The sequence below is a fragment of the Hipposideros armiger genome, unplaced genomic scaffold (assembly GCF_001890085.2).
Source record: "Hipposideros armiger isolate ML-2016 unplaced genomic scaffold, ASM189008v1 scaffold_117, whole genome shotgun sequence".
Taxonomy (NCBI): Eukaryota; Metazoa; Chordata; class Mammalia; order Chiroptera; family Hipposideridae; genus Hipposideros; species Hipposideros armiger.
Window position 1 is genome coordinate 3,145,233 of NW_017731467.1, and position 12,721 is coordinate 3,157,953.

Consider the following 12,721-nt stretch of genomic DNA (forward strand, 5'->3'; position numbering starts at 1 on the left):
AAACGGGCTACTGAAAGAAACTCTGTGGAAATATGCTGGGGTATACTAGCAAAAATAAAACTCTAAAGCTTTTGGTAGTGAAGAGGATGTGGTGGTTCTTTTTAAGCTGGGGCAGGAGGTCAAAAACAAACCTGAAAATGAATAGAGACCCTACAAATCACAATGTAACCTAAAACTAAAGGCGAATTTCTGTATTTATGTAAGATGTAAGTATGGGGAGAAGACCAAATATAATCAACTCTGAAGTCCTATGATATACAAAGATGGTACTCTCAGCCCATTATTAATAGAGCATGCGTTCCAATGATGCAATCTTCCTCACTTTGTTTTTAAATTCTGCCTTTGTGCTTAGGAAGTCTGTTACCATCCAAAGATTGTAAATATATATTTCTCTAATTGTGAACTAGTAGAGTTGCAGTTTCATTTTATACTCATACATCTTTAGTCCATTTGGGATGTACCTTCTATAGAGTATGAGGAAAGCATCTATTTTTCCCAAATTCTAAGTGTATCTTGGTCTTGTTATCTATTGTCGCTCCCGCATTGGGCACAGGAGGCCCTCAATAAATGTTATAGGGTGAATAAATTAATGAATGATGAATCTGAGCCTTCATATGCTCTTGCCAGGTCCCCCTCGGGACCCACGGTAAGTGATTGCAAGACTGACTCAAATTAAAGTGAAGAGCCAGGCCTAAAGCTAAAAGGCTTTTGTGAGGCTGGTATTTGCTGCTTTGGGCTATTATTAATTGATCTAACTTGTTATGTGAATATATTGATAAATTTTTTGAGGGAGGAAAACGAAAGATGTGTTTTTTTGTTTTCTCTCTAATAGTATTTTTTGAGTCCTGAGAAATGTGTATGTACATATTATATACATTGTGTGTATATCTTCCTACATCTTTGACATTTTTTGACTTGACATAAATTTTAATCAATTTATATATCATTTGAATATGTGTGTGTGTGTGTGTGTGTGTGTAAATATATATATCTCAAACATAAAAGGCACAAGAGTTTATAGTTAAATAGCATGGGCAATCGAGACTGCCAGGATTTAATTTTAGCTCAGACAAGTACTAGCTGTGTGACCTTGGGCAAGTTGCTTAACTGTGCTGTCCCCCAGTTTTGTCTTTAAAAGTGGGAAGGTTGATAGTATTTACTTCAGAGCATTGTTGTAAACATTACATTCATGTAAAAACACTTAGAATAGTGCCTGAAGTATTGTAAGTGCTCTCTAAGTGTTAGCTTTTATTATCCTACTTAGTTTCACATTAATCTTCAAGGAATGGATTCAAAATATCTTAAAAAGAATATATAGGATTATTTGAACGAGATGGGAAAAGTTACTTAGCAAAAAGAATTGCTGTATTTGTCATAAAAAATATATATAGTAACACACATGGATGCTAACACTGTAAAAGAATAAAATACCTCAGAAAAAACAATGTCTAGTTTAGGTTTGAATCCTGAAAAATAAAATGAAAGTGTAAACTCAGAGGCGCATCCGGTTTCCAAACACAAATTAAGAATTAAAAAATCAAAATGACAGACTTCTGCTAATCTGCTTAGAAAGGCATAAATTGTTAATCAGGCTCCAGGCAACATTGTTTAATACCAAGTTTAATAAAAAGTCTGCCTGGAGGAGGAAGAGGTCTGGTGTGCGCTTGTGAAAGCTGGGCAGCTCGATTTACATGGTTAGTCCCTACAGCTCCCAGGGCACCATTGATAAGGTTTTGCTTGACATTGACTCCTCTTAAAGAAGTCAAAATTAGTAAAAATTATTAGCATGGGATAGAAAAGTAATATTTGTTCACTGGTATGAATGAGTTTGATCAGGAAATAAATTGGAAAAATATTTATTGAAGAGAATCTTTGGCAGTTTACGCGAGAATTTCACCCGAGAGCATTTATTGGGCCCTCACTATGTGCTTATATCTGCTAGTGATACCCTTCACCTTAAAACTGTGATCTTGAGATGGAGACGTGATATTTTAAAATCACTTTGTTCTTTCTCCCCAACCCGGATTTATCTGTTTCATAAGGCATTGCGTATTTGTATCAGGTGGGCTTTTGCTGTTCAGGGAATCAAATAAGGAATTTTCTAGAAGTCTTCCCATCATTTTTAGGAATGCTTGTCAATCAGGTAAAACCTAAATTATTTGACAAGCACACCATCTTCTGAGCAGCTGGAGCCTCATGGCTGCTTCTTTGGATTGTGGAGTTTAACCTGAAGCCCACATTTCACTCCTTGCTTTAAAGTCTTTCTCCATAACATCATGGATATTAGTGCATATTTCTTAATTACAAAGCAGGCAAGTTTGACCCTCATCTTCTGTGATTGGTTTCTCTAACCAGCCATGATGAAAAGATTGTCATACGGAGAAAAAAAAAGTCATTTAAAAATTCATTTTAATTTAGTGACAAATTGGGAAGCAAACATATGCTCTATTAATGTTCAGAACATCAGGGTGCATAGCAAACTCTTGTGCTTCAGCCTGGGGTTTCAGTAATCTCGCCCCTCTCTGTCCACGACATAAAAATCTTTCATTACATCACATTAAACTTCGTCGCTTGAAAGCATTTTACTCTTACAGCTTTCAGCTTCATATATTCAATACATTAACTGCCCTAGTTAGCATTCTCTTTGGTGAGAAAGTGGTTATTCACAGGATTTCTAGATATCTTGCAGTGTCCTTCCCTCTGTTGTGGTTATCTCTTTAATTTTATCGTTTTTGGAACACAAAGTACATACACATTTAAATTCAAGGGGGGAAAGTTTTTAAGAAAAACAAACCACGGTGCCATTTGGAAAGATATTGTGGAACATGGCATCTGAGAATTAAAAGCAAACTTGAGGAAGAAAAGGAAGTATCATGAGACAGAATTTTAAAATATGGGACCCGTATTTGGCATGTCTGTATTTATTTCAAAGTCAGTTTACCTGCTGGTAAATGTACTTGGAATGCAAAAATGGTTGCAGAGCTGGTACTTTCTGGACCTGGAGGTTTGGAGCTACCTCCTCTTGATGACGCTAACCAGTAAGTGTCCCCTTCATTCTGCTGTCTTAATTAAGACCTGAACCAAACATTCATTTTTTTTTTATTAAAAGGGAGATATGAGTCAGAAAAAGAGTAAAACTGTGGTACTGATGTTTATCGTAAGGCCTCCTTCATAGAATTAGTTCTTTATGAAACACTGACAAAATCCCAACTAGATACTTTTAAACAAGTAGTTTAATATAAGATTAATTGGGAGATACAGTAGCTCGACTTGGTTCAATTTAGGATTCAGCAATAATATAACAGGCTTGGTGGATTTTATCATTATACATTGGCGATTACTTAGTCTGACCACACCATTTTGATCTGTGTTAAATTAGAAACTGTTGCTAAGGAGAGTTTAGAATATTTTACTTGAATGTGAAATTGAGCCATTTCAAACATTCTATAAAATGGATGATAGTAGATTAATGGAACTCTCTCTCTCTCTTTTAATCCTGCAAAGGAGGTTTAAGCCTTGCAGCTAAAAATAGGATAAACTCATTTACATGACTGAAATCTATATGATATGCCAGAAGGCAATTACTTTTATAAGTAAAAATGCATACCTTAAAATACAAATCAACACCTTAGAAAATTTATTTGTCCACAGTTATATAAATTTCACTTTTAGGAAAAAAGAGTCACCCCTTTTACAATGTATATGGTTAAGTTGAGCTGAGTTTTCTGTAACTATCAAATTAGTTATATGTAAATTTAAACTTTTTGGTTCTTACTGAATAATCTATGTAATCCAAGAGGTTAAATTCATTGTTTATGACACATTCTGGCTATGAGCTTGACAAAGGACATTTTTAGAAGACCTGTCAAATATTATATTAGTATTCCAAACATTAATATTAATCTCTATATGGTTTAATTAAGGGACCCAAAGATACCTTTAGATAGAATGACTTTAGTTTGTTGTTTTGGCTGTTTTAAATATCAGTGTAATTCCCTTTTTATTCATCTAAATAAGAAGGGAGAGAACTAGGTCAATCATTTTTCATCATGAAGTTATTCATTATCTAACCCAGTGGTCCTCAGATTTTTGGATTTCATGGAACATTAATAGTTTTTGGGTTTTTTAAAGGGGAGAAGTTTACATTGGGTAGCTTGCCAGATTTCAATTTTGTCAAGGGGGTAAAACAAAAACAACAACAATAAAAAACCCCAACATAATCTATCCGTACCCTTTCATGAAAGAATTGACATTTTAACTCCAAACAAGTGTGAAGGTCACTGTCTGAGTCCTTTAAATGAAATAAATTGAGAATTTGGAAAAACTCAATAGGTTGTCATATTTTTCATATCTGACCACTGACCAATACATTATTTTTTTAAACATTTTTTTTTAATTGGGGAATTGGAGGATGGGAACAGCCTGAGGAATTGGGGGAAGGGGAACAGACAAGTTGCTGTCCTTTTGTTCTTCAGTCTAGTTGTGGAGGACGTTGCTTCACTGGCCCAAGTTGGCACCAACATTGCGCTCTTCCTGGGCGAGGCAGATCAGTCGCCCGCTTCTGGATGGCCACTCACAGAGGCTGCTGGCTGCTCACGCTGGCTGCTGGCTACACACGGTAGCCCATGGCAACCCACTGCAGCAGGGGCTGCAGCCTACGCAGTCGCTGGTGACTCACAGCAGCCCAGCTCCAGGTTGAGCTGTTGTTCAGCATCTTAGCTTTAGAGGGCAGTGTCACTGGCCCTCATATGTGGGATCCGAACCAGGGCCCTCTGGTCCCAAGCCAGTTCTTAACCAATGCGCCACTCAGCTGGCCTTTTTTTTTTTTTTTAAAGAAGGACACTTGAATTTGGCTAGCCTGGGGAACCACTGGTTTAGATCAAGTTCACTCAGCATTGCCATCAGGCCATTACAAATAAAACAGAAAATTAAATTTTATCATGTGTCTCCAGGTACTGGTCAACATTTCAAAAGACAATTTTAATTCATCTTTACAGCAGGAGCTTTATAAAATGGTACAAACTACGTGCAATTCCTAAAGAAGTCTCTATCTTCATTTTCTCCATAAGTTTCCATGTGCACTCCTTCATTGCATATTTATAAATGACAGTAATGTAAGTTTAAATTTCCCCTTTAATTTTTAGTGCCAGAATTAAGTGGAGATGGTAAAAAAAGCAATAACACTCAACAATTAGGAGTTAAGTTAGAGGACAGAGAGAGCGATAAAAGAACACAATGTATTTATACCTCCATGGACAAGTCACTTCATCTCTATGGCCATCAATATAAGTGATGGGTATTGGGTAAAGTCATCTTTAAGCTCCTTTCTGTGTCTCACATTTTCTGACCATACTTCTAATTTTCAGACTATCCTTGAAGGCTGGATTAACTACATGACTTTTTGATGGGTGGCAATAGAAAGAATAGAGTTTAATGAAAATGGCTTATTAATGTCAACCATATATAATATTACTGTATTAAGAGGATGTCTTCTTTCCTCTTTCTTTCCTTTTTTTTGAGATTTTACTTTGTAAAGAAATTATTAAGAACAAATACTGAACTGTGATTGTAATGAAATAAAATTGTAGCTATAAAATAAGAAAATAATTATTTTTACCCATCAGGTAGGGATGGAAATAAATACAGTATTACTCAACTCTACCCATGGTCCCAAATACTGTGTACATAGCGAGTGTGTCAATGCACTGAGAAAGAACAGATGCCCACAGAGGGTGCTGTGAGTTTGGGATGCCCCTTCCGTGACATGAATAGCTGTCATTTTAAGCTACCTTCCGGAAGTACCCCCTCCAACATGAGGCTCTCTTTGAAGGCAGGAGAAGATAATTTATTCTCATCAAAAGTACCATTATTATGCTCATACAAATGGCCCACACAATGCTTTTTACTACAATTATAAACTCTAACACATGCTTGCAAATGGTTTTTCCAAAAATAAATAACCTACAACCATTTTCCTCAGCCTTAAAATCCGTATTGCTCCAGTCAAAGTAATCACGTCATTACCATGCCCTCCTCAGCTCTGTATTTCTCAGAGAGAGAGTCAGCTTCTAACTTTCCCTTCTAAGATATCACAAGTGTTAGTTAACGTTCATTACATGCTTGGCCCAAACAGAAATTCCCTGAAAAAAAAAGAGGATACAAGTATAACATTTTCCTTTTGACCTGTTGAATAATTATTACTATAAAGAATGCACATAAAATGTTAGAACAGTGTGTGACATGTAGGAAAACTAAGTAAAGGTTAATTTATTATTTACTTTATAATTATGATCATTATTTGCTTATATAAAAATTCTGAGCTTACTGGTCACTATTTCTTATCTTGGCTAAATATATGTATATATTTTCCGTATTTGTTATGGGGCGGGGGGTGTGTGCTGGCTTGCCCATTCAGGCTTTCATTATGATGTGCCATATATAGGATTCAAATGGTTGACTATATTTGGTCCGTATCTCTATGGTATACTTTAGGTTGCAAGTGTCAGAAGAACACACAGTTTATCTATTTAGCTTATAGGACAATAAAGATAATAAAAGGAAAAGAGTTGATCTTCAAAGCACTAAGAAAACCTTTCTTTGAGCCTCATGAGAGTTCAGACCACTTTTTAAAAATCATACACCTCTGGTTATTTTATGATCCACGCTGGATCATGTTCTTTAGATGGTGATTTTTTTTTAAAGGATAATTTTCAAATTTTCATTCCATGGTGTAGAAATGTAGTGTTTATAAACATGTTAATGATGTGATTGTTTTTATAAAGTTATATTTAATAGTAGCAATATTTATAAAGTAGAAAATGGACCCTGTGTAAAAGTGACAATTTTGATTCTGCCTCTATTCTTATGTTTCCCTTTTATATAAAAATTCACTTTCTCATCTCTTCATTTTACTTACTTGGATACCTCAATTTAATTTTTTCTTGCTGTTTTCTACCCCTATAACTTATTAGGTCTCCTGAACATCTTTTGGGTGATCTACCAATTTGGGAAATTATAGGAAGAGAAAAACACAGTGCTCTTTCAAGTGATAAAATATGAAAATCATATACCCTGTGGTGGCTAGCTTTATATTCCTTCATAAGTTATTCTCTACAAGATGGTACTGCACATTGTAGGAAAAGCTTGGGCCCAAGCTGCCCATTTATACTGCACATCAAATTTAATAGTAGCGTTCTGGCTCTAATTAAACTCTTCCTGTTATAAATCTCAGCAAGTTGATCTGATTAATAGAGGAAATGAACACCCAGCACAGTTAGTGTAAAGCTATTAAACAGATGAAACAAGGTAAAATAATGTGTAATAATCTGTGGGGGTGGGAGACATATCTCTACAAATGTGCCTATTCCACTGTTATGCATGTGTGATCAGAGCATTCATTCTTTAGTAAGTTTTCTTTGTTGGAAGAGTTAAAAACTTCCTGGATAGTTTAGTCTTGAACAGCTAGCATACTGGCTGTATCTGGTTTCCTCTGACACAACTATTTTGGCTTACAGAGCTTGACTCCGTTTTACTTTTGTAGTAAATGAAGGTGCACCACCTTTTTGAAGGGTTATTTGTACTTTTCCCCTCTTATGCTACCTTCTTACTTTGTGAATTATGGGGTTACAAAGACTGGATACATTTGGCTGTATAGTTAATTAGGGAGAGCCTGAAGTTTCTCATAGGACTGTTTTGAAACAGGGGCATTCCTAGGAATAGGAACTTTAAAAAACGTAGGCCAGTTAATCTTCATGGGAGGAAAGCTCAAAAATATTATTGTTTAGGTCCAGGAAAATGCCTCAACCTTTCAACTGTCTTCAAAATAGAATACAAATCCCAAGGGAAGGAAAAAAAAAAAAGTAAAAGAATGAAGAGAAAAAAAATCAACCCAAGCTCTACACATGTCTATATTTCTTCTCTAATTTTGTTGGAACAGTGTCACAACTGGATGCCCTGTGTGTGTGTGTGTGTGTGTGTTAATTTTCTTCTTAGCAATTTCCCTATTAGCATGAGGTTCTTGAGTTTTTGTACGTAGAATCATTATTCAAAAAAAAATTAAATGAGAGAAGGTTTGATTATCTACATTTTCATTTTCTTGTGAAGCAAATAAGGTAAGCTCTGTAGATGCTAGCTAGGCTGAAACATTATTGAAAAATGCAATTCAGACTGAGTCACTGCTCGTTATTTTTATAAGTGAGACCCTAATTCTGATCGACCCCAAAGAATGGGTGCCATGACTAAGCAGGAAGCATAAGGCAACTGGCTTCTGCGGATGTTATCTCATTTGGAACACATTTCAAACTTTAGAACAGATTTTTAAATTAGAAGTTGAAACCTGCAGACTGTCAGCAGAAGAGGCTGCTTCACTCCCATAGAACTTATCTTACTTTAAGTTCGAGTTTTTAAAGAAGTAGGTTACCTGAAATGTGTTGTGATACATCAAAGGGAGGAATAAAAGACGCCTCCCAGAATAAGGGTGACGCATGCATCTAAACATCTTTTGGACTTTTAATATATGCTTATTTGAATAGGAAGCACTAGTTCAGTAAAACCTGGTGAATGTTCGTGGATCTCTAAAAGGTTACTGAAATTATTTTTCTGCAAATATTTCTTTAGTGGTGGGGGTTCTTCATGTGGAACTTTTCAAGTTACAGCTATAATGCCATTATTATTATTATTGGGTAAATTTGAATGAAAGAAGTATAGTCTTGACAAGGTCAGAAATAAGGAAAATCTTATATTGATGGTGGTGAATTCCTTATTAATTGGTCATTGCTTTTCTTTGAAATCAGAGACTAGTTACCCAAAGTCTGGATATCCAGAAAACTGTGCAAATACTCTAGAGTGCCTTACATTAGACGAACTACACAAATGATAATCTGTAATGAGAGCCACTGTAATGACTTTGACCTGGCTTGAATGTCAAGGTAGTACTTGGAAAATACTAACTTGTCTATGAAGCAAGGGCTGTTATGTGCTTATCACCTTAGATAACAAAATCCATGATGCAACTGAACTACAGGGAGAAATGCATGGAGTGACCCACTAGAGGTCCCTTCCAACTAAAAAAAATTTCTGTAGTTCAAAAGAGTAAGTTAAGTTGCCTTAGTAAGTTGGCACTCATGAGTGCAAAACAAGTGAGGGCCAGAAGGGGGGCTCGCACGTTATACTTCCTTAGGATGATGCATGGACTTAGTCAGAATATTCGTCACATTTTGTCTCTTTCTTTAGTCCCTATGTGGGACAATCACTCAATTAGCTCTAATTAGATATTCAGAACTTGTTGTTCCAACTCATTGATGTGTTTGCAGTAAGAAAGTATCATTTGATGCCCTGGAAATGTAGTTGTGCTTTCTAGAAATTGTAGCTGTTTCAAGTGTATCAGAGCAGTGTTTTGTAAGACAGATTTTTTTTCTTTCTTTTTTTTGTTTTTTTTTGTAAAATGGTAGAGTGCCTCAGTAAGTTGCAAAGCTGATGGAAGTGGTGGGTGGAAGAGGTAAAGTACATGTTTTCTGATAGTAGGCAACTTGGTAGAAAATGATTTTGTTTCTATATATTATCTTTGCAGAGTTATTAAGAAATGTAATTGCAATAAATTGATATAAAAGCCAGTTAGTAAAGGGACTAAAAGTCCCTATAGAGGCACCATTCTGTCACTTATAATGGCAGCAAAAGATAATTGGAGACAAGTACAGTAGAACTAAACCATTGCCATTTTCCTTCAAAAATGTGCTGCTGCCTCGCATGTTTTTCTGCAGAAATTAGTTGCTTCCTCTGCCTCAAGAGTATGCCATCAGCCATCAAAAGAGGTAGAAAAATATCTGCTTTTTATTTTCCTCCAATACCTTTTTAATAATTAGAACACACCAGAGAGCAAGAGTGGGTGAGATACGACCCTGTGCGATTGTGCTTTCCAGTAAATTGTTGGGTTCCTTTTAAGTTTCCAAGCTCTGTATTGAAAATCTGGCCTCTGGCATAAACTTTGCCCTCCTCCTTATGACATAATGAAGGCATCTGCTTGATCATATCCCCTTTCTTCACACAACTTACTTTCCGGTTCTCTAAGACAGCAAATACAGGGCCATGCAAGTGCTTTTACACAAAGGACGATGCTCAAGCTAAACTGGAAGAGTTTTGGTTTTTTTTTCTCATAAAGTAGAATCGTAAAGGTTTTCCTTTTTAGGTAAAGGCATCAGCAAGAAAAAATAAGCAATCCTTGGCCACTGTTTGTACAAGCAAATTTGTTATTCATTCTCAGAAGAGTTATGCCTTAACCAGGGATACCCCTGTGTTCTTTTCTGACACGGGGAGGAGTTTGCGCCTCCTGGATAATAAACACTCAAAAGCCCATATTTTTCATGTGCACCCCACCAGAGCAGCCATACATGTGCACACCAGCCCCTCCAGCAACATTCTCGCAGGAAAACCCTCTTCTTGTCCACATTATGTGCTTAGTAAGTGCAAGTGAAGATTTCATGAGACATGGGCCTGATATACTGCTTCAGTGTGACTATCATAATTAAAAGAGAGAGAGAGAGAGAGAGAGAGAGAGAGAGAGAGAGAGAGAGAGAGAGAGAGAGAGAGAGAGAGAAAGAGAAATATGTGGCTATTCCAGATGATTAAACTTCTTGGTTCCTAAACGTTCTCAGCAGTTAACTCAGGTGCACAGACCCTTGCATTAACAGGAACCTGCATGTAACTCCCCATAAAATATGGATTTTATTGCAGCAGTGACAACCCTTCTCAGCACCATGCTGACCTCTCAAGCATCTCCCAACTCAAGATCTCCAATAACTCCTGGCAGAAGAATATCTAACTACAGAAGTAATTCCAGCCCTGCAGCTGCTGCCGCACACAGCGTTGCAACGTCCCCCTTTTTAAAATTCCGGGTTTACGCATTGAGGGCTGCACTTCTCCTGCATCGGACACCTAACGCCAGGCGCACTCGGTCTGCTCTTGACCCAGTCTGGGGAGGCGTCCTACCCCAGCTTTGTGCCTGGCCAGCCGTGAGAGCACGAGCGAGCTGCATTTTCCACATGACTTTTCCCTGGATAGTGTGCTCCATTTTCGGAGTCCACTGTTGGACTTTCCTTGCAATGTAAGCGTTTCTGTCCTATGTGCGTCGGCAGGTGTTGCCCCGGACGAGCAAGCTACCAGTTTTCTTAGCTTCTTCTCTGAGCCAAATCATCTCTTTACCTTAAGTTTTTCCTGATTGGGAGCATTCAGGAGTTTTCAAGGTACTCGATTTTCTGCTGTACTCCAAAAGCCAAGAAACGTAACTCAGCCAAAGCAGTCCCCGCACGGACCCTTGTGATGTGGGCAGGTGGACATAAATCAAGCCCCAAACAGCTCCGCGGGTCCTGCACGCACCAGCGCCCTTGGTAATGACCAGCCAACTTTGAAAATGCCAGCGCTCCCCTGGCAGCCTCTGCCAGCAGAGAGAAAGGCAGCGGGTTCTCCCCGGCGGCCCGGTTACATACGCCCCCAGCCAGCCCCACGGAGGATCGGTCTTACCAGAAGGCGGAGGAGCCGCGCACAGGCTCTCCGGGTAGCGGCGCCGGTCCCAGGCAGTGGCAGCAGCACCGCCCGCGCAGCCAGACCCGCGCGTGGCCCCGACCCGGGCTCGCAAGCCGAGCATCCCTCCCAAGTCCTGTGTGCGGCACCCACCCAACCGGCGGAGAGAGCTCTCTCGCTGTCTCTCGCTCGCGCTCTCTCTCTTTCTCTGATTGGCTTCCATCAAAGCTACAGAATAAAAAAAAAAAAAAAAAAAAAGGAAAAAAAAAAAAAAAAAAAAAGGCATGCACAAACCGCCACCGCTGCAGCCAAGAGCCGGAACCCACCTCTGCTTGCCTTCCTAAGCCCGGGGAAGACCCTGCGACCCGCACAGGCTGCTCCTGCCGCCGCCGCCGCTGCGCTCGCCGGTTCTGCGGTTCTTGCTACCGCGGCTGAAACTGCAGCTCTTGGGATGGGAAGGTTACGGGCTCGGGAGAGCTGGCTCTTGTGGGCACACACTGATTTGCAAGTGAATGAAGTGGGAGGGAGCAGAGAGAGGAGGACTTTGTTCGAGAGGCCCAGCGCCTGCCCCTACCCGCCCCCTCCCCTTGACAGAATGACTCCCTGTGTTTGAAGTCCTGAGCAATTCGCTCCCTGTAACACTCCCTCAGCCCTAGGCTTTCCTTTCTTTTCCTTTCTTATTTTTTGGGGGGTTAAGACAGACTTAGAACTTATGTGACTCTGTCTGTTGCCTCCTTTATACTATCAAAATACCCCCCCCTGTGCTAGCTATTAGCAGCAAGGGTCTGATGCTCTTTTTTTTTAAATTATTTATTTATTTATTTATTTTTTTATTAAACCGACGGAGCAATTACAGTTCCCAGGGACACAGTATCTCCTCGGCTATCAGTTGGTCGGCTTCGTGTTATAGCACGCATAACATGCACACATCCTCACACACGCATAAAACAAACCTGGTCTCAGGAGATAACAGTACCAATGGCTTTTCTTTACAACATAAACAGGCGTCCTCCAGACGCAAGCAGACACAGATTCAGACGTGTCTTGCCTTCTCGCCAGCCAGGAAGACAGGTTTGTACATAGTCCTGTGATCTCCCGGACTCTTTTCAGAGTGAGTAATCCCAGGATGCTGTAGCATGAAGCCATGCTTCCCTGGGTTTGCAGAAACACGCGAAGCTCAGACCCTTCAGGCTCCCGTGACTGATGG

The 12,721-nt window shown here is 39.0% G+C and overlaps 1 protein-coding gene across 2 annotated transcripts in view; it reads right to left on the reverse strand.

The window, feature by feature from the left end:
* The window catches only part of CDH6 (cadherin 6), a 120,676-nt gene extending 108,630 nt beyond the window's left edge, over positions 1–12,046 (reverse strand). Inside the window, exon 1 of one of the 2 annotated variants that reach the window (XM_019647893.1) lies at positions 11,841–12,046. The gene's annotated coding sequence lies outside the window, so the exon portion shown is untranslated. Of the gene's footprint in view, positions 1–11,514; positions 11,680–11,840 lie in introns of those variants that run through there. The other variant, XM_019647894.1, reaches the window with a different exon arrangement.
* Between the last annotated feature and the right edge of the window lie 675 nt (positions 12,047–12,721).